Source organism: Lissotriton helveticus, chromosome 10 (assembly GCF_964261635.1).
Source record: "Lissotriton helveticus chromosome 10, aLisHel1.1, whole genome shotgun sequence".
Classification (NCBI taxonomy): domain Eukaryota; kingdom Metazoa; phylum Chordata; class Amphibia; order Caudata; family Salamandridae; genus Lissotriton; species Lissotriton helveticus.
In genome coordinates this window covers 1,202,722,787-1,202,743,761 of record NC_136071.1, presented here as the reverse complement: position 1 = coordinate 1,202,743,761, position 20,975 = coordinate 1,202,722,787, and the positions used below count along the sequence as shown (strand labels likewise).

Below are 20,975 nucleotides of genomic sequence, written 5' to 3'. Positions count from 1 at the left end.
AACAACCACCTCAGTATCACAATACAAGTAGGGGCATAGACCTGGGGACAAAACACATGACGCATCAACACACGTTCAGCGGTGTAAGGAACAGGGCACATAATGTATCAACAACACATTCAGAGGTGCAGAACACAGGGTGCGCAAAACATACTACACATTGTACATTTCCTAACACCCAAGAGCAATAGGACACAGATCACAACAGCATCTAAGCCTCAGTTAGCGCATAAATCACCTTTAGCGCAGAACTCACAAAGTCCAGGTTGCGCCACTGCGCCAAGACCTAAACGTAGCAGCTGCCCACTACTTGCTGGGCAGCTGAGGGACAGAACAGGGGGCCTAAACGCTGTAGCTGGCACTAAGTGCTGCGCAGCTGGGGGAAGGCCAGGGATGAAGGAGTGCGCCTCACTACTAAAGTCCAAAGTACATGTCCCTAGAAAAGAAAGACCTACACGGTGCAGCTGCCCACTACTTGCTGGGCAGCTGGGAATCATTTAAATGGGGCATGGGCTCTCAGTAGCCCTGAAACAACATGTGCCACACCTGGGAGCCATCTGGCTCTGGAAATAATGGTGTGCATGGGAGCGCTCTGGCTCCTTAGAAATAACTGTCCCCATCGTTGGAGCCCTCTAGGCTCTGAAAATCAGCATGTGGCCCCTTAGTACCTCGGGGCTCCACAAATACAATAATGCCCCCTGGGAGCCTCGTGGGCTCCATCATCTCCCAAAGCCATCGTTGGAGCCCCTCACGGCTCTGCTAACATGCCCGGGGACTTGGAAACAATGTCCGCTGGGGGAGCGACCCACTGCCTTCTGGGGCCACTCTACCCCTTCAGGAATGCCCTCGTGAGCCTCCCAGGGCTCCAGCCCGTGACACCCTGCCACACGGAGCCTCCCCTAGCCCTTCTCACTTACCGGGCTACTCTGGCGGGGGCTCCTGGCGGGTTTTGCGCTGCTCCTCTTCTCGGGCTGCGGGGCTCTCCTCGGCCACGGAGCCCCGCCTGCCGCTTCCCTCCTTGCTTTCCGGAGCGGCCCCGGGGCTCTCCCTCACTCCTGGGAGCCCCGGGCCACAGGGATTCGGCCGGCATTCTTCCTCCATTTTTCCCGGTGGCAGCGCTGGCCAATCACAGCGCGGCGGTGGGCGGGACTTCCTCCGGGAAACCGGAAGTCCCGCCCGCATCAGGCACCGTCGTGCCTGACTTCCTGTTTTGCGGCGCTCGGGCCGCGGCGGTGAAAACTGGGGGCATAAACGAGGGGTGGGCACCCTCTTGATTTAAATAATTAAACAAAGCGGCAACCCTACCGGGTGGGCTCCGGTGACTTTAAATCGGTCATCCAGCAGCGCAGATGCGAGGTGGGCTCTCGCGATGGCGGGCAGGTCCCTGGCGAGGTGGGCACTCGCAAAAGGACTTCAAAAGTCGGCAAATTAAGCGGGCACATGCCGGGTTGACACCGGCTGAGGTCCAAAAAGCGCTCCCAAGCGCTAGGCAAATGAATACAGCGCTCCCAAGCGCTACAGGGGAAATCAAGCACTTCCAGGCGCTTGAGGCAAAGAACAAGCGCTCCCAGGCGCTAGGGCAACAGCAAGTCCTTCAGGGGTCCATCAGCAAGCCAAGGGCTGGGCAGGGCTCAGGGAGGCAAGCCATCCCTGAGCCCAAGCAGCAGCACGCCCCTGGCAGATTCAAGCAGCAAACAAGAACCCCTTCATGGGGTCACAGCCCCTCTTTTATACAGAGCAACCCTTTGTTTCAAGGTGCAGGGTGGGGGGAAAACCAGTCGCAGCTGGTTCTGGAGCACTCTTGATGGCCCAACCACCCATTTCATTCACTGGGGAGGCTAGGGTCATCAGTCACACCACAGGGGGGCGGAGCCAGCATTGTGTGGGGAAAACCCAGCCCATCCAGGACACAGGTACACTCCTCCCACACATCACTCATGCTAATCTCCCACTCACCACCGGGGCAGACCCACACAGACTTCCTGGAGCCTGGCATCCCAGCCAGCTCCAGCCAATCACACGCCAGCACCCTCACAGCACACGTACAGCCATGTCTAGAAATGGCGCTTCCCTACTAGACACATACATGCTGCATACACCATCTCGCAGCATTCACTCCCCCGAGTTCACACATACCAAACTTGACCATGCACACCTCACGCACCAGGAACTACCAGGGACACAGACATTCCCCATGCATTCCTATGGGAGGGCAGGCCAATCTCACACACGCACTCAGGGAGAGCACGCACTTTACACTGCGCCACAGTGTCAAAGTGCGCAAAGACCAGAAATCACTATAATTTCAAGGCAAAAAGTTCAGGGGTGACCCTGCCAGAAGGCCCAAGTCCAACACAACCCCCTTCCAGCCAAAACGCAGGGGAGACCAATCACCACCGTGATGGACTTCCCTGCTTGGGGCGATAGAACACGGACGCGGGCCCGCACTGCAGGGACACCCTCCGGTTCTATGCCAAGTTAATCCATAAGACAAGCACATCCTTAAAAAACAGGCCCAACTAGGCTACCCCACTGGTACTCCTTAGCTGTCCACGGCTAGGACCAGGCCCTAGGCCACCTAGATACCACTGGTCCTTGCCAATACACAGAGTGGGGGGTAGTAACCCCTGGCCTACAATAGCCATTCTCCACTCCCTTTCTCAGCGTAGTTCCAAACTACCACTGATCCTTCAACCTAGGGTCCGCACCCTCAGGCTGACCAGAGGTCACGGGCAAGAATGCCCCACCCTACCTCTACTTCTGAAGCACCCTCCAGAACACAAATCTCCCACCTGGGATCCAAATTCACCGGATGCACCGGGGTCAGACTCCCTCTGACCCCCTTCCAGAGTTCTGCACCCTCCCACTGTAGAACAGGGTCCCTCCACTTAAGGTAGGCCCCACCTGCTCTCAGGGTAGTACCACAACACTCAGCCAGGAACCCTAAAGATCCCTGCTGGGCCTGTACCACCCCTTCTGGGAAACACAGGGTCTCTTCACTTAAGATGAGCCCCACCTGTGTTCACAGGGGTACCCCTAGAAGACAAACCGGCCAGGACACTGGCTACAGTCGCCCTGCCGTCCAGGTCAGGCAACACCTGAACCTGGCTCCCTAACCTAGGGACGCTACCCTTTGGTTAGATGCCTGGCGCACCAGGACTTCTACAAGTTGAAAACAAAAATCTAAGACTTTCTCTCCTCCTTCAGCAGCAAGGCAACCACTGCAGGTCAATACCCCATACAGCTTACCTGGTTCCTTCTCTTCAGGCAGGAGTTCCCTCTTGTAACTTCAGGACACTACATACAGTTGTCCTTACGTCCAGATCCGGAAACACCGGCTACTGGCTCCCCAACCGAGGGACGTACCCTTTGGTCAGATGCCTGGCGCACCAGGACTTCCTTGAGGGTGACACATAACTAATGTGTCGTGTACAAGTCTGCCTGATACTCAGGACAGAAGTGGCATCACCATGGTCACTCACTGGCGACACAACCCTTCTGGCTGGCCCCTGACCCACTGGCTCTTCCACTGGGGAACCTATCCCCCTCGCACCCCTCCATCTGGCCTTCTGCACCCTCCCAACTGGAGCGGTACTGCCAGACACCAGAACTACTGGAACCCTGGTTACAGAGGTTCCACGTTCTCCAGACACTCTGGAAGATCCTCCTCAAATGACCTATTGGTACAGCCTAGGCCCCCGACCTGATGTTCCCTTCAGAAACACTCCAGGCCCTGACACTGGGTTTCGGGCACCTGGAGACATGCAGTCCCACCCACTCCTTCTCCTCTTGAGACAGGACGTGAGCCCCTACACCGAGACCTAGCTGGGCTACACTGAACCTCTTCCACCACGCTGGGCTGGAAGACACCTCAGACACTCCTTTTGGAATCACTCCATCCCCTATGCCTCTCTCCTCCCAGAACATTACCAACTCCAAAATTCTGTCTCTCAACAGACCACAGAAATCAAAAAGCAGGCTCCACTATCTGCAGACGTTCTTGGGAAAAGTTCAACACACAGGACTTAGGTATCTGAACAAAACTAGCATTCAGCAAGCTCCCCATCCAGAGAACTCACAAACACATCCAGTGCCACACACCATTCATCCACACACACCCCTCCCCAGACTGGTAAGGCCGTTTCTACCACCCCTGACTTCTCAACCTGACCACACTTGACACAGGTACCATTACTCCAGGGCAGGGACGGGAGACACATGCACGGGACACACTCATGCTGCCACCACTGGATCCCACCCTTCTGGTGAATCCAGAAAACACACTGCACTTAGGGGGATGATCTACCCTCCCGAGCTAGGGACACCTAACTCAAAGTGCACGAGAAACACATTTCCACAGAAATGACATTTTTAGCAAACTCCATACAATAATCCCCAAAATGTTTTTATCTAAAATGCAGAGTTTTGTGGTGCAGCCAGCTGCTACTAAGGTACAAGGCAAACACAAATCCTTATCCCACCGCTGCCACCAATGTTGGAAATGGGATCCCCGGCTGGCCAGGGCTTTCGCCAAAGTCAGTCAGAGACCACCACTCCCAAGTCAGGGCAAGGGAGTTACACGCCAAGATAACCCCTACTCACCCTCTAGGTAACGTGGCGCAAGCAGCAAGGCTAAACTTGGAGGCGATGTAAGTTAAGTATTTGCGCACGCACCCCAGCAACAACACCCAAAGGCCCACCACAAAGGAAACTCCACACAAGGGTATATAAAAATAGCCTTTGTATTACACCAAAACACATTAGATAAAACACACACTTTACAATGTGCCAGAGGCACGGGCAGAATTTACAAGGGATTATTTACAAGACAGGGCCACCTGGACCACTGTCAGGAATCAGCACTTTTAGAAGTAACAATACAATACTTGTAGGCCTAGAACTTAGAACATAGCCTATCAGACAGTACCTTCCGTCCTGGTTGCACAGGATAATGCGAGTGACCTCCTTAGTAAGCTTGAGCGGGCGACCCAGCGAAGCGGCGCGGCTCAGGGGAGAGCGGCGCTGCTCGAGGCTTGGACGGGCTGCCGGCACGGTACAAGCGTTTCTCTGGGGCGACCAATGTGTGCGGCTCAGAAGAGGAGGGGAAGGCAGGATGCGGGCGACCCAGCGAAGCGGCGTGGCTCAGGGGAGAGCGGCGCTGCTCGAGGCTTGGACGGGCTGCCGGCACGAGCTGCCGAGGGGAACGAGCGAGGCACACTTCAGCGAGGCCCCAGGGGCCAAGGGAGATCAGACAAGTCCCAGCAATTTGGCAGGGAAGGCACCATAGAGTCCACTGGTCCTGGGACTCTGGTCAGGGGGCAAGCTCAGTATCACGCCCTTGGAATATCACTTAGTACATAACAGCACATCACTGTAACACCAAATAGGACATAAAGCACACAACCAGTACCCACTGGTAACTGGTAAGTCCCCCCTACGCAATCCTAACCACCCTAGGAACAGGTCACGCAGGGGAACCAGGACCTTACTAGCACCACCTGCACTAGCAAGAACAACCACCTCAGTATCACAATACAAGTAGGGGCATAGACCTGGGGACAAAACACATGACGCATCAACACACGTTCAGCGGTGTAAGGAACAGGGCACATAATGTATCAACAACACATCCAGAGGTGCAGAACACAGGGTGCGCAAAACATACTACACATTGTACATTTCCTAACACCCAAGAGCAATAGGACACAGATCACAACAGCATCTAAGCCTCAGTTAGCGCATAAATCACCTTTAGCGCAGAACTCACAAAGTCCAGGTTGCGCCACTGCGCCAAGACCTAAACGTAGCAGCTGCCCACTACTTGCTGGGCAGCTGAGGGACAGAACAGGGGGCCTAAACGCTGTAGCTGGCACTAAGTGCTGCGCAGCTGGGGGAAGGCCAGGGATGAAGGAGTGCGCCTCACTCCTAAAGTCCAAAGTACATGTCCCTAGAAAAGAAAGACCTACACGGTGCAGCTGCCCACTACTTGCTGGGCAGCTGGGAATCATTTAAATGGGGCATGGGCTCTCAGTAGCCCTGAAACAACATGTGCCACACCTGGGAGCCATCTGGCTCTGGAAATAATGGTGTGCATGGGAGCGCTCTGGCTCCTTAGAAATAACTGTCCCCATCGTTGGAGCCCTCTAGGCTCTGAAAATCAGCATGTGGCCCCTCAGTACCTCGGGGCTCCACAAATACAATAATGCCCCCTGGGAGCCTCGTGGGCTCCATCATCTCCCAAAGCCATCGTTGGAGCCCCTCACGGCTCTGCTAACATGCCCGGGGACTTGGAAACAATGTCCGCTGGGGGAGCGACCCACTGCCTTCTGGGGCCACTCTACCCCTTCAGGAATGCCCTCGTGAGCCTCCCAGGGCTCCAGCCCGTGACACCCTGCCACACGGAGCCTCCCCTAGCCCTTCTCACTTACCGGGCTACTCTGGCGGGGGCTCCTGGCGGGTTTCGCGCTGCTCCTCTTCTCGGGCTGCGGGGCTCTCCTCGGCCACGGAGCCCCGCCTGCCGCTTCCCTCCTTGCTTTCCGGAGCGGCCCCGGGGCTCTCCCTCACTCCTGGGAGCCCCGGGCCACAGGGATTCGGCCGGCATTCTTCCTCCATTTTTCCCGGTGGCAGCGCTGGCCAATCACAGCGCGGCGGTGGGCGGGACTTCCTCCGGGAAACCGGAAGTCCCGCCCCGCATCAGGCACCGTCGTGCCTGACTTCCTGTTTTGCGGCGCTCGGGCCGCGGCGGTGAAAACTGGGGGCATAAACGAGGGGTGGGCACCCTCTTGATTTAAATAATTAAACAAAGCGGCAACCCTACCGGGTGGGCTCCGGTGACTTTAAATCGGTCATCCAGCAGCGCAGATGCGAGGTGGGCTCTCGCGATGGCGGGCAGGTCCCTGGCGAGGTGGGCACTCGCAAAAGGACTTCAAAAGTCGGCAAATTAAGCGGGCACATGCCGGGTTGACACCGGCTGAGGTCCAAAAAGCGCTCCCAAGCGCTAGGCAAATGAATACAGCGCTCCCAAGCGCTACAGGGGAAATCAAGCACTTCCAGGCGCTTGAGGCAAAGAACAAGCGCTCCCAGGCGCTAGGGCAACAGCAAGTCCTTCAGGGGTCCATCAGCAAGCCAAGGGCTGGGCAGGGCTCAGGGAGGCAAGCCATCCCTGAGCCCAAGCAGCAGCACGCCCCTGGCAGATTCAAGCAGCAAACAAGAACCCCTTCATGGGGTCACAGCCCCTCTTTTATACAGAGCAACCCTTTGTTTCAAGGTGCAGGGTGGGGGGAAAACCAGTCGCAGCTGGTTCTGGAGCACTCTTGATGGCCCAACCACCCATTTCATTCACTGGGGAGGCTAGGGTCATCAGTCACACCACAGGGGGGCGGAGCCAGCATTGTGTGGGGAAAACCCAGCCCATCCAGGACACAGGTACACTCCTCCCACACATCACTCATGCTAATCTCCCACTCACCACCGGGGCAGACCCACACAGACTTCCTGGAGCCTGGCATCCCAGCCAGCTCCAGCCAATCACACGCCAGCACCCTCACAGCACACGTACAGCCATGTCTAGAAATGGCGCTTCCCTACTAGACACATACATGCTGCATACACCATCTCGCAGCATTCACTCCCCCGAGTTCACACATACCAAACTTGACCATGCACACCTCACGCACCAGGAACTACCATGGACACAGACATTCCCCATGCATTCCTATGGGAGGGCAGGCCAATCTCACACACGCACTCAGGGAGAGCACGCACTTTACACTGCGCCACAGTGTCAAAGTGCGCAAAGACCAGAAATCACTATAATTTCAAGGCAAAAAGTTCAGGGGTGACCCTGCCAGAAGGCCCAAGTCCAACAATAGTAGTATAGATTGTGGTATAGATATGCATTAAAAATGACTAATACCTGCCGCCCATTCCACTCTTATAGCTTTGGGGCCTGAATAGTCCGAACTGTCACACTTGTAGGAGTTCGAAGTTGTGTTGGTACTGTGGTACTGTCATTGGTTGTGCTGACAGCGGCAGTGGGTGGTGCAAGAGGCAGCGGCCTCCTGACAACAACCATTATACTTGTTTTTTTATTACAAATTAAGCACTGTGTGTCATCAGTGAGCAGGGAGCACACAAGAGCTATCTCAAGGCCCAGACCCCAAGTGACGTCTCTGCTCTCTGACATCCTGTATAAGTTCAAGGATAACGTCACATCCTCACTGAAACCCAGTGTGATCTCAGCCCAGAAACGAGCTGACCTCCTCTCTCATGAGTGAATGGTGGACTCTCTTGGACTGCACTCCAGCTGTCACCGATGGCATCAAACCCGGTGTCTCATCCTCAATCTACAAAAACAACCCTTGGCAAACACCAGGGTAGCTGACTGCCCGCTCAGGCCCCTGTAGAGTGTCAGGCAGTCTATCCCAGGACTGCATTGGAATACCTGAGCTCAGATGCTGGTTCTTTCCAGATGTGACTCTGGTAACTCACTCCCCACTGACTTTCCAAAAGTTCACCCCCCCTCCCCCCCCCCCCCCCCGCCGCCTCTCCTGTTTTCAGCTTTCACTTGTTTTGAGGCCGAGCCTCTCAGACAGCACGAGGTGTCCTCGCCAAAGACACACTGACCCCACAGCGGGGTCACCGCCTCCCCTGCTTCTGGTAAGAAAGGCCTCGGGTGTGTTTGTTATTTGCATTAAGAACTGAGGGCTTGTTTTCAGAAGAAGCACCAATGGAAATGAAACATGAATCTGCTTGAAAGAATGTCTGGATTGCACGTCGCTCGCACGCTGCCTTCTTTTCTTTGTTTTGTTGCAGATTTTCGTTGTTTTCCCTTTAAAAACCCTAAAACCGCAGTGTCATCTCCTTTCCCCTTGGGAAATGGAGTACACTGTTTGAGATGCAGAGGGTCGGTGTAGGGTTTCAGAAGATCCTTAAACAATATTTATCACATTAAACTACTGGTTATTTCTGAGAACACTGCCCCCCCCCCTCAGAATGCCTCTGCTTTAGATGCAGGAAAGAGTAATTCGTGTAGGCTTTCAATGTTCCAGGCCACCAGGAAATCCCCTCGTCTGTTCACTTCCTCACTCTTGTTATATAAAATGAGTTTGTTTATAGCCATACCCAGGAAACTATTAATGGCCTGTTTCTTTGGGTGCAGAAATGTATTTTTTAGGTCTCGCTTAGCGTTGCAGCACGTGCGCTGCACGCTCTGTGGGAGCATGCTGTATTAGGGTATTTTTTAGAAGTGGTGTGGAAGCCCCGCCCATATTTTCCATTGGCTGGTGTCATCGTCCATGGTAAACGCTGGCTTTCGATTGATAGTGAAGATTCTTAGTCCTTCCTTGTTACCGCCCTGTTTTCTTTTGTGACCGCCCACCAGGACTAGATCTTTTACTTGCAGCCTTATACTGTCTCCTTCATTTACTCAGTAAACACTATGTTGTTTTCATTTTGCTTTGGCAATGGGTAAAGCTTGTTTTATAAAGCGCATACGGCGGCCTGGCAACTTTATTATCGCGCACTACCAAAATGCTTTTCTTTTAAAATGTATATGTTTTTATAAAGTGCAGCACGGCAAGCTTTGTATTCATAGCGGACGCACACTTATCTCCCACTTCGGCTTAGATGTTCAAAGACTGAAACGTAGTAGCACCGCGCGTGCACCGTGCGTGCAAGGCAGGGAATTCTTACGCTACATATTGTAGCCTACATCTGTAAGCATGTTCCAGAACTGCTCACGGAGTGATTTTCCTTGCGTGTCACAATCAACCAGCCTGCAGACTTAAAGGAAACAGATAAACGTCTTCCGCATGACGCGACTAGCGCCACTTGTCAATCTTTTCCCAAGCACCGCTCTAACCACAGTTGTCAATACTGACTGTGCCGTTGTTCACTCGAATTGATTTGGGGCTCATCTCTCTTGTAGCTCTCTCGTTAAGTTGACTCCCTGTGTCCTGGCTGAAGCCAGGCGATTGAATGGGAATAAAGAGTGTGGTGCTTGTTTAGGCAGAGGTGAATGTTATTCCCACTCTTCCGCCCTCAGCGATGCAGGTTGCTAGGCTTTTTTAAATTTCACTCTGACATCTGCTTAAGGTGTGTGTGTGTGTGTGTGTGTGTGTGTGTGTGTGTGTGTTGTGTGTTTGTTTGTTTGTTTGTTTGTTTGTTCCCAGAGCGGGGGGGTTCACATAGTGGTGTTTTTGTGTCCTGAACTCAACCGGCTCCCATGGCTTCAGGCTTACACCTTATAGATCCAGACAATCCTCCACTCAAAGTTGACCCTGCTCCAAATCTCAGGCTCCCCTCCTCCCTTCCATTGCTTCAACTTCAGAGCCCTACTGCCGCCTTCACATCCAAGCGGGCGTAGCTTGGTCAGTAAAGTTGTGGAGCATGTGAGCCTGAGATTTCCTAACACTCACCATGGCATACCCAAATAAGGTCTACTTTCCTATCTTTACCTTGGGAGCTTGCATGACAACAACGTTCAGCAAATTCGTTTTGCGCCAGAAACCTGATGTGACCAAAGCACAAAATGAGTTTTTAACATGACGCAACAATGCTGCCTATTAGTAAATAAGTAAAAAATAAATATGGCTGGTGCACAACTTTTATTTTGTATTTAGTGACATTTGTGGCAATGGCGTCTCGCCGCCCTTTAGCTTTAAATATCTAAAGCCAAAGTGCGGCAGGCCGTCATTGCTTCAAAAGTCAATAAATAGAAAAAACAAAGGCGAGCAGAAGGTGCATTGTTTTCCGTTGATGTACTTTCATAAATCACGGCATGCATCCCTTTCCTTTACACATATTCAGCTGAAGCGCAGCCTGCCACGATTGCTACAATAGTAAATAAATAGAAAAAGAAATTAGTCAGCAAACAAACAAGAGGATGGTGTAAGGTGCAAAACCGATACCCTGAGACCTTTACCTCAGCAGAAAAATAAAGAGAGGTTAGGCTTTTTTTTTACTCCACACAACTTGGTAGGTTTTCGGATTGCCGCAGTCAAACTGAATCAGCATTTCATTTTTTTTTTGTTTAAAAAGATGCCTTTGAAGCAACTAGTATTGTTTAAGGAGCCTGAAGAAAATTTGGTTTGTTATGTGCTGTAGAAAACATCCAATCAAATAACATGGCAACATTAGAACACAAAGGATGTTTTTTTTGTTCTGTGGATGTTACAAAGGCCTTCCTAGTGAGCCTGGAGGAATTACGAGTAATCGAGGAATATCTGCCACACGATACTAGCCTCTGCTGGAATAAATAGAGAACAAGCATTGGCTTAGCCAATAGGTCTCGCTTTTGGGACCTTATAAGTATTTAGGTATGCAGCACAATATCCTTGGTGCAACAACATCAACTGTTGCATGGCTAAACACTTATAAGGTCCCAAAGGCGAGATCTATTGGCTATGCCAATGCTTGTTTCTTTTCCTCGCCTCCACCCTTCATGTGTTGCCGCTTGCCCCGTTGTTGCTTTCCCAGTCGCTCCCGCTCCCTGCAGCGTTGTTGCTCGCACTGCCACTTCTGCCCCCTCCTGTGTTTTTGCTTGCCCCATCCCTCTCACCCCTCGTCCACTTTCTAACTTGCCCTTGTCCATCTCAACACTTTCAAGCTTTGTTGCTTGCCTCTGGCCTTCTCTGCACTCTCCCCCTTTGTTGCTTGCCCCGTCCCTCCCAACTCCCTTCCCTTTCGCGCATGCCTTGTTTCTCCCGCCCCTCCTGCTTTGCTGCTTAGCTCATCCCTCCTGCCTCCTCTCACTTTGTTGCTCATTGTGATTAGTGAGTCTGCCTTCTCACACACCATGATTAGTGAGTTGTCTGTCTTCTCACATATTGTGATTACTGAGTCTGTATTCTCACACACCGTGATTAGTGAGTCTGTCTTCTCACACACTGTGATTAGTAAGTCTGTCTTGTCACACACTGTGATTATTGAGTGTGTCTTCTCACACACCATTATTAGTGAGTCTGTCTTCTCACACACCACAATTAGGGAGTCTGTCTTCTCACACACCATGATTAGGGAGTCTGTCTTCTCTCACACCATGATTAGTGAGTCTGTCTTCTCACATATTGTGAATAGTGAGTCTGGATTCTCATAAACCACAATTAGGGAGTCTGCCTTCTTACACACAATCATTAGTGAGTCTGTCTACACACACACTGTAATTATTAAGTCTGTCTTCTCATACACCGTGATTAGTGAGTCTGTCGTCACACACCGTGATTATTGAATTTGTCTTCTCACAGACCGTGATTCGTGAGTATGTCTTGTCACACACCACAATTAGGGAGTCTGTCTTCTTACACACCATGATTAGTGAGACTGTTGTCTCACACATTGTGATTAGTCAGTCTGTCTTGTCACACACTGTGATAATTCAGTGTGTCTTCTCACACACTGTGATTAGTGAGTCTGTCGTCTCACACACCGTGATTATTCAATTTGTCTTCTCACACACCGTGATTAGTGAGTCTGACTTGTCATACAATGTGATTATTGAGTCTGTCTTCTCACACATTGTGATTAGTGAGTCTGTCTTCTCACACACTGTGATTATTGAGTGTGTCATCTCACACACCGTGATTAGTGATTCTGTCATCTCTCACACCGCGGTTATTGAATTTGTCTTCTCACACACCGTGATTAGTGAGTCTATCTTCTCACGCACAGTGGTCAGTGAGTCTGTCTTCTCAGATATTGTGATTAGTGAGTCTTTCTTCTCACACACAATTAGTGAGTCTGTCTTCTCACTCACCGTGATTATTAAGTCTGCCTTCTCACACACTGTGATTAGTGAGTCAGTCTTCTCACACACTGTGGTTAGTGAGTCTGTCTTCTCACGCACCGTGATTAGTGAGTCTGTCTTCGCACACATTGTGATTAGTGAGTCTGTCTTCTCACGCACAGTGGTTAGTGAGTCTGTCTTCTCACACACTGATTATTAAGTCTGCCTTATCACACACTGTGATTAGTGAGTCTGCCTTCTCACACACCGTGGTTAGTGAGTCTGTCTTCTCACGCATAGTGGTTAGTGAATCTGTCTTCTCACACATTGTGATTAGTGAGTCTGTCTTCTCACACACTGTGATTAGTGAGTCTGTCGTCTCACACACCATGATTAGTGAGTCTGTCTTCTCACACACCGTGATAAGTGAGTCTGTCTTCTCATACACCACAATTCGGGAGTCCGTCTTCTTACGCACCACAATTAGGGAGTCTGTCTACTCGCACACTGTGATTAGTGAGTATGTCTTCTCACACACTCTAATTAGTGAGTCTGTCTTCTCACACACAGTGATTAGTGAGTCTGTCTTCTCATACACCATATTTAGGGAGTCTGTCTTCTTACACACCATGATTAGTAAGTCTGTCTACTCACACACCACAATTAGGGAGTCTGTCTACTTGCACACTGTGATTAGTGAGTGTGTCATCTCACACACTGTGATCATTGAATTTGTCTTCTCACACACCGTGATTAGTGAGTATGTCTTGTCACACAATGTGATTGAGTCTGTCTTCTCACACATTGTGATTAGGGAGTCTGTCTTCTCACACACCATGATTAGGGAGTCTGTCTTCTCACACACCGTGATTAGTGAGTCTGTCTTCTCACACACTGTGATTATTGGTCTGTTTTCTCACACACTGTGATTAGAGTCTGTCTTGTCACACACTGTGATTATTCAGTGTGTCGTCTCACACACCGTGATTAGTGAGTCTGTTGTCTCACACACCGTGATTATTGAATTTGTCTTCTCACACACTGTGATTAGTGAGTCTGACTTGTCACACAACATGATTGAGTCTGTCTTCGCACATATTGCGATTATTGGTCTGTCTTCTCACACACCATGGTTAGTGAGTCTGTCTTGTCACACACCGTGATTAGTGAGTCTGTCTTCTCACACACAGTGGTTAGTGAGTCTGTCTTCTCACACACCATGATTGAGTCTGTCTTCTCACACACTGATTATTAAGTTTATCTTCTCACACACAGTGGTAAGTGAGTCTGTCTTCTCACACACCATGATTAGTGAATCTGTCTTCTCACATATTGTGATTATTAAGTCTGTCTTCTCACACACCGTGGTAAGTGAGTCTCTCTTCTCACACACCATGATTAGTGAGTCTGTCTTGTCACACAACGTGATTATTGAGTATGTCTTCTCACACACTGTGATTAGTGAGTCTGTCTTCTCACACACTGTGATTAGTAAGCAATACTTCCCAACATGGGTTCAGAGAAACAAATATTGGTTTTATTTTACTGCCCCTATTGTTTTCTTCTCCTCAAAGGAAGAACATAGGTTGCTCTTTATTTTCTTTTGAAAAAAATGTTACAAAGACCACCACAGCCAGGACCCCAACCCCATAAACTAGAAGAGGCCTCAATCACTTTTCAACTGGAGAAATGAGACCCGGTGGACATCATGCATGGGGTCCGCCCAGTCCACGCCCACTCAGTCCAAAAACTTTTCAACAGAGAAACTTCCAGACCCAACCACTAGAAGGCGGAATTGTGCAAAGCATGTGAATCTAGCTGAGTTTCAAGCAGCAAAACCATAAATAGATAAGTAAATCCAATAGGTATGCCTAATCTCTGCTGATGACAGATAATAATCTAGAAACACGTGTCCAGAGATGGCCAGCACTAATCTGCACCCACCTGGTGAAACACTCTAAAGACTTTGCAAGTGTACTCGCTTGTCGGACTGCATCTACCATGATGCTTAGGGGCGACCCTGCTGGGAGGTGAAGCAGTGTGCGCTCACACTCATTTTCTACATAAATAGATAAGTAACTGGTCTCTTATCCAGCATCAGGTGCGCATGCGTTCAAGTTGATAACAGCAATTTGAATGCAGGAGTGTATATTGCAGGATTCCAGGGACTTTTCGGTGGCTCAGGAAGGTATATAATGACATTACACTGGTTATGAGGCCTGGTCGAATGTGCATATAATCTAACTATAAAGAGATTTTTACTCAGTTCCATGTATGTCTATAGAATGGGATTATTGATCAATTTTATTCAGCGCTGGCGGTGCATTTAAGAAGATTATTCTGGGGTATTATTCTGCACCGGGTGCACCTATGAAGCGATTACACAGAAGTATTGTTAGCTCTGGTTTGGGTTCAACCAGTTATTTCTATCTCCAGCTGGCCATATAATGAAATAATACGTATTATACTGCTCCAGGTCTGAGTATAATACGATCATATTATATTCAGCTGTGGGCGTGGCTATGATGAGGTCACACAGAGGTATAAAGCGCTATTCATTAGCTCTGGTGTGGGTGTAATGAGATTATGCAGAGGCGGTACTAATTTCCGCATGTGAGTATAATGGGAGTATTAGCAGAGGTAGTATACTGCTTCGGTAAACAACCTTTACAATGCAACTTTTACCACGCAGTGCCTTTACAACGCAACTTTACAACGTAAACCATTACAACGCATTGCTCTGGGGTGCGCTCTAGGATAGGGAATGGGTTTAATGTACTATCCAACACCTTCCCTACTATCCACGGGGACTGGAGTTGGAATAGTAAATTAAACAATTCACTATCCAGCGCCTAAAAGCACTATGCGTTGTAATGGTATTCGTTGTAAATACCTCGTTGTAAAGGCACGCGATGTAAAAGTATGCGTTGTAACGTCATACATCCTACTGCTTCAAGTGTGAGCATAATGAGATTGTACAGTGGAATTATTCAGCTCTCGGTGGGTACAATTACATTTTACATAGAGACACTATTAACAGAGGTATTCTGTATTAGGTGGGAGTATAACGAGATTATGCAGAGGCATTATTCAGCTGTTTGTGGGTATAATGAGATTATACAGAGGTTTTATTAATCTTTTCATGTGAGTATAAAAAGAGTATTAACAGATGTAATATTCTGCATCCGGTGAGAGTATTGTGGGCCCGATTCGCAGAATGAATTTAAGACTCAATCCTAAACTTACTACTATTTTGGCATTCACAGAATGAATTTACTACTTTTGGTATTCACAGAAGTTAGGATTTTGTCTTAAGTTTGTCTTAAGTTTGTCTTAAGTTTGTCTTAAAACAGACTTAAGATAGACTTAAGACAAAATCCTAACTTCTGTGAATACCAAAAGTAGTAAATTCATTCTGTGAATGCCAAAAGTAGTAAATTCATTCTGTGAATGCCAAAAGTAGTAAGTGCATTCTGTGAATACCAAAATAGTAGTAAGTTTAGGATTGAGTCTAAATTCATTCTGTGAATCGGGCACTATGAGATTAGACAGAGGTATTATCCAGCTGTTTGTGGGTATAATGACATTTTACAGAGGTTTCATTGATCTTTGCAAGTGAATATAATGAGAGTATAAGCAGAGGTAATATTCTGCATCAGTTGGGAGTATAATGAGATTATGCAGAGGTATTATTCAAATGCAGGTGTAAGAATAAGGCACGGGGCTGATGTATTACTCACATTTGGTGTGCGTATAATGCGATTACAGAGACCCATTATTCAGCTCTGGGGCTGAGTGTAATGAGATTAGACAGTTGTATTATGCGACTCCGGGTGGGAGATTAAAGAGGTCGTTGACTGGTATTATTCAGATCTGGGTGAGCGTATAATTAGATTATAAAACATGGACGCCCGCAGTCCCATTGAAAAAAACTATCAAATGTCCTATCACTGTTGAGTTGAGGCATCTCTAGTTACCTGTAATAAGAAAATGATGCTGAGCTGTAATAAGGAGTATAACTGACTTGTGATGTCACAATGCCTACTGTCAGAGCCGGTGAAAGGCCGGTCACAGAGCATAATTACAGCTGCAGTTTAAACAATGAAAACAAGAACTGTCTTTTGGTTCTTTTGATTTGTTTTTCTGAAATGACCAGTGACCTTCAGAAAGAAGTGATTTATGGCAACTTATTTTTTTGGACATAGCATTTCTCTGAAAGATATTGCTGATTCTGTACCACAATCCTTTTTAAATCCAGATTTGTGTTATACTCTAATATGCTCTTGCAACAAATTACCAATTTCATTTTAGTGTGTTTAATTTTGCACTACAAATTCCACTTTTAATCTTTTGTCTACAACCATGCTATCCATCTCATATGAAGGAGCAAGAATGTTAGGATTTAAGCTGTTTGTGGGAAGGGTGATGGTTTGACCATATATTATAAGGAATAAAATACCCTCTGCCATACATTTTAAGCATATAGCACGTCCTCACATAGATCTATGACTTTATAAATGAACTTCTCCATCAGCCTAGTGCCTTATTTAATCCTTTCAATATCCTTGCGGTATACAAAACGGGCACTTTATCCCAAATATACAGTGGAATTATTCCAATCTGGTGGATGCATAACAAACATACCATGCCCCTTTCTGAGTGGGATGAAGGTTGATTCTTTGCGGTGTGAGCAGGCACTGCAGTTCTTACCTGTATTTCAGCTTTGAAGTCTATTGATTTGGAAATTAGATCCCTTTGTTGCATTGCTGATATGATGTTGCACATTGAGATTGCAGTCGAGGGTTATGCCCAAAGATTTTGCTGAATCCACGATGATAGGTTGGACGTTGAGTGCAGTGAGATGTTTAAGCCAAGCCTGAGTGATGGGGACTTTGGCGGGAGGTCAGGTCAGTTTCACACTTCCTCTAGTGTGTAAAGTCCCATTGTCGGGTCAGTTTCACACTTCCTCTGGTGTGTAAAGCCCCATTGTCAGGTCAGTTTCACACTTCCTCTAGTGTGTAAAACCCTGTTGTTAGGTCAGTTTCACACTTCCTCTAGTGTGTAAAACCCAGTTGTCAGGTCAGTTTCACACTTCCTCTAGTGTGTAAAGCCCCATTGCCAGGTCAGTTTCACACTTCGTAAAGTATGTAAAGCCCCATTGTCAGGTCAGTTTCACACTTCCTCTAGTGTGTAAAGCCCCATTGTCAGGTCAGTTTCACACTTCCTCTAGTGTGTAAAACCCAGTTGTTAGGTCAGTTTCACACTTCCTCTAGTGTGTAAAACCCAGTTGTCAGGTCAGTTTCACACTTCCTCTAGTGTGTAAAGCCCCATTGTCATGTCAGGTTCACACTTCCTCTAGTGTGTAAAACCCAGTTGTCAGGTCAGTTTCACACTTCCTTTAGTGTGTAAAACCCAGTTGTCAGGTCAGTTTCATACTTCCTCTAGTGTGTAAAACCCAGTTGTCAGGTCAGTTTCACACTTCCACTAGTGTGTAAAACCTAGTTGCCAGGTCAGTTTCATACTTCCTCCAGTGTGTAAAACCCAGTTGTCAGGTCAGTTTAACACTTCCACTAGTGTGTAAAGCTCTGTTGTAAGGTCAGTTTCACACTTCCACTAGTGTGTAAAGCTCCGTTGTAAGGTCAGTTTCACACTTCCTCTAGTGTGTAAAGCCCCATTGCCAGGTCAGTTTCACACTACCTAAAGTATGTAAAGCCCCATTGGCAGGTCAGTTTCACACTTCCTAAAGTATGTAAAGCCCCATTGGCAGGTCAGTTTCACACTTCCTTAAGTATTTAAAGACCCACCGTCAGGTCAGTTTTACACTTCCTCTAGTGTGTAAAGCCCCGTTGTAAGGTCAGTTTCACACTTCCACTAGTGTGTACAGCTCCGTTGTAAGGTCAGTTTCACACTTCCTCTAGTGTGTAAAGCCCCATTGCCAGGTCAGTTTCACCCTACCTAAAGTATGTAAAGCCCCATTGGCAGGTCAGTTTTACACTTCCTAAAGTATGTAAAGCCCCATTGGCAGGTCAGTTTCACACTTCCTCTAGTGTGTAAAGCCCCATTGTCAGGTCAGTTTCACACTTCCTAAAGTGTTTAAAGACCCACCGTCAGGTCAGTTTTACACTTCCTCTAGTGTGTACCGCCCCATTGTTAGGTCAGTTTCACACTTCTTCTAGTGTGTAAAACACAGTTGTCAGGTCAGTTTCACACTTCCTTTAGTGTGTAAAACCCAGTTGTCAGGTCAGTTTCATCCTCTAGTGTGTAAAACCCAGTTGTCAGGTCAGTTTCATACTTCCTCTAGTGTGTAAAACCCAGTTGTCAGGTCAGTTTCACACTACCTAAAGTATGTAAAGCCCCATTGGCAGGTCAGTTTCACACTTCCTAAAGTATGTAAAGCCCCATTGGCAGGTCAGTTTCACACTTCCTTAAGTATTTAAAGACCCACCGTCAGGTCAGTTTTACACTTCCTCTAGTGTGTAAAGCTCCGTTGTAAGGTCAGTTTCACACTTCCACTAGTGTGTACAGCTCCGTTGTAAGGTCAGTTTCACACTTCCTCTAGTGTGTAAAGCCCCATTGCCAGGTCAGTTTCACCCTACCTAAAGTATGTAAAGCCCCATTGGCAGGTCAGTTTTACACTTCCTAAAGTATGTAAAGCCCCATTGGCAGGTCAGTTTCACACTTCCTCTAGTGTGTAAAGCCCCATTGTCAGGTCAGTTTCACACTTCCTAAAGTGTTTAAAGACCCACCGTCAGGTCAGTTTTACACTTCCTCTAGTGTGTACCGCCCCATTGTTAGGTCAGTTTCACACTTCTTCTAGTGTGTAAAACACAGTTGTCAGGTCAGTTTCACACTTCCTTTAGTGTGTAAAACCCAGTTGTCAGGTCAGTTTCATCCTCTAGTGTGTAAAACCCAGTTGTCAGGTCAGTTTCATACTTCCTCTAGTGTGTAAAACCCAGTTGTCAGGTCAGTTTCACACTTCCACTAGTGTGTAAAGCCCCATTGTCAGGTCAGTTTCACGCTTCCTAAAGTATTTAAAGACCCACCGTCAGGTCAGTTTTACACTTGCTCTAGTGTGTAAAGCCCCATTGTCAGGTCAGTTTCACACTTCCTCTAGTGTGTAAAGCTCCATTGTAAGGTCAGTTTCACACTTCCTCTAGTGTGTAAAACCCTGTTGTTAGGTCAGTTTCACACTTCCTCTAGTGTGTAAAACCCAGTTGTCAGGTCAGTTTCACACTTCCTCTAGTGTGTAAAGCCCCATTGCCAGGTCAGTTTCACACTTCGTAAAGTATGTAAAGCCCCATTGTCAGGTCAGTTTCACACTTCCTCTAGTGTGTAAAGCCCCATTGTCAGGTCAGTTTCACACTTCCTCTAGTGTGTAAAACCCAGTTGTTAGGTCAGTTTCACACTTCCTCTAGTGTGTAAAACCCAGTTGTCAGGTCAGTTTCACACTTCCTCTAGTGTGTAAAGCCCCATTGTCATGTCAGGTTCACACTTCCTCTAGTGTGTAAAACCCAGTTGTCAGGTCAGTTTCACACTTCCTTTAGTGTGTAAAACCCAGTTGTCAGGTCAGTTTCATACTTCCTCTAGTGTGTAAAACCCAGTTGTCAGGTCAGTTTCACACTTCCACTAGTGTGTAAAACCTAGTTGCCAGGTCAGTTTCATACTTCCTCCAGTGTGTAAAACCCAGTTGTCAGGTCAGTTTCACACTTCCTCTAGTGTGTAAAACCCAGTTGTCAGGTCAGTTTCATACTTCCTCTAGTGTGTAAAACCCAGTTGTCAGGTCAGTTTAACACTTCCACTAGTGTGTAAAGCTCTGTTGTAAGGTCAGTTTCACACTTCCACTAGTGTGTAAAGCTCCGTTGTAAGGTCAGTTTCACACTTCCTCTAGTGTGTAAAGCCCAATTGCCAGGTCAGTTTCACACTACCTAAAGTATGTAAAGCCCCATTGGCAGGTCAGTTTCACACTTCCTAAAGTATGTAAAGCCCCATTGGCAGGTCAGTTTCACACTTCCTTAAGTATTTAAAGACCCACCGTCAGGTCAGTTTTACACTTCCTCTAGTGTGTAAAGCCCCGTTGTCAGGTCAGTTTCACACTTCCTCTAGCGTGTAAAGCCCCGTTGTCAGGTCAGTTTCACACTTCCTCTAGCGTGTAAAGCCCCGTTGTCAGGTCAGTTTCATACTTCCTCTAGTGTGTAAAACCCAGTTGTCAGGTCAGTTTCACACTTCCTCTAGTGTGTAAAACCCAGTTGTC

The 20,975-nt window shown here is 48.1% G+C and overlaps 1 protein-coding gene across 3 annotated transcripts in view; it reads left to right on the top strand.

The window, feature by feature from the left end:
- MPP1 (MAGUK p55 scaffold protein 1) overlaps positions 1 to 20,975 on the top strand; it is a 180,244-nt gene that overhangs the window by 13,426 nt on the left and 145,843 nt on the right. The gene's annotated exons all lie outside the window — the stretch shown is intronic.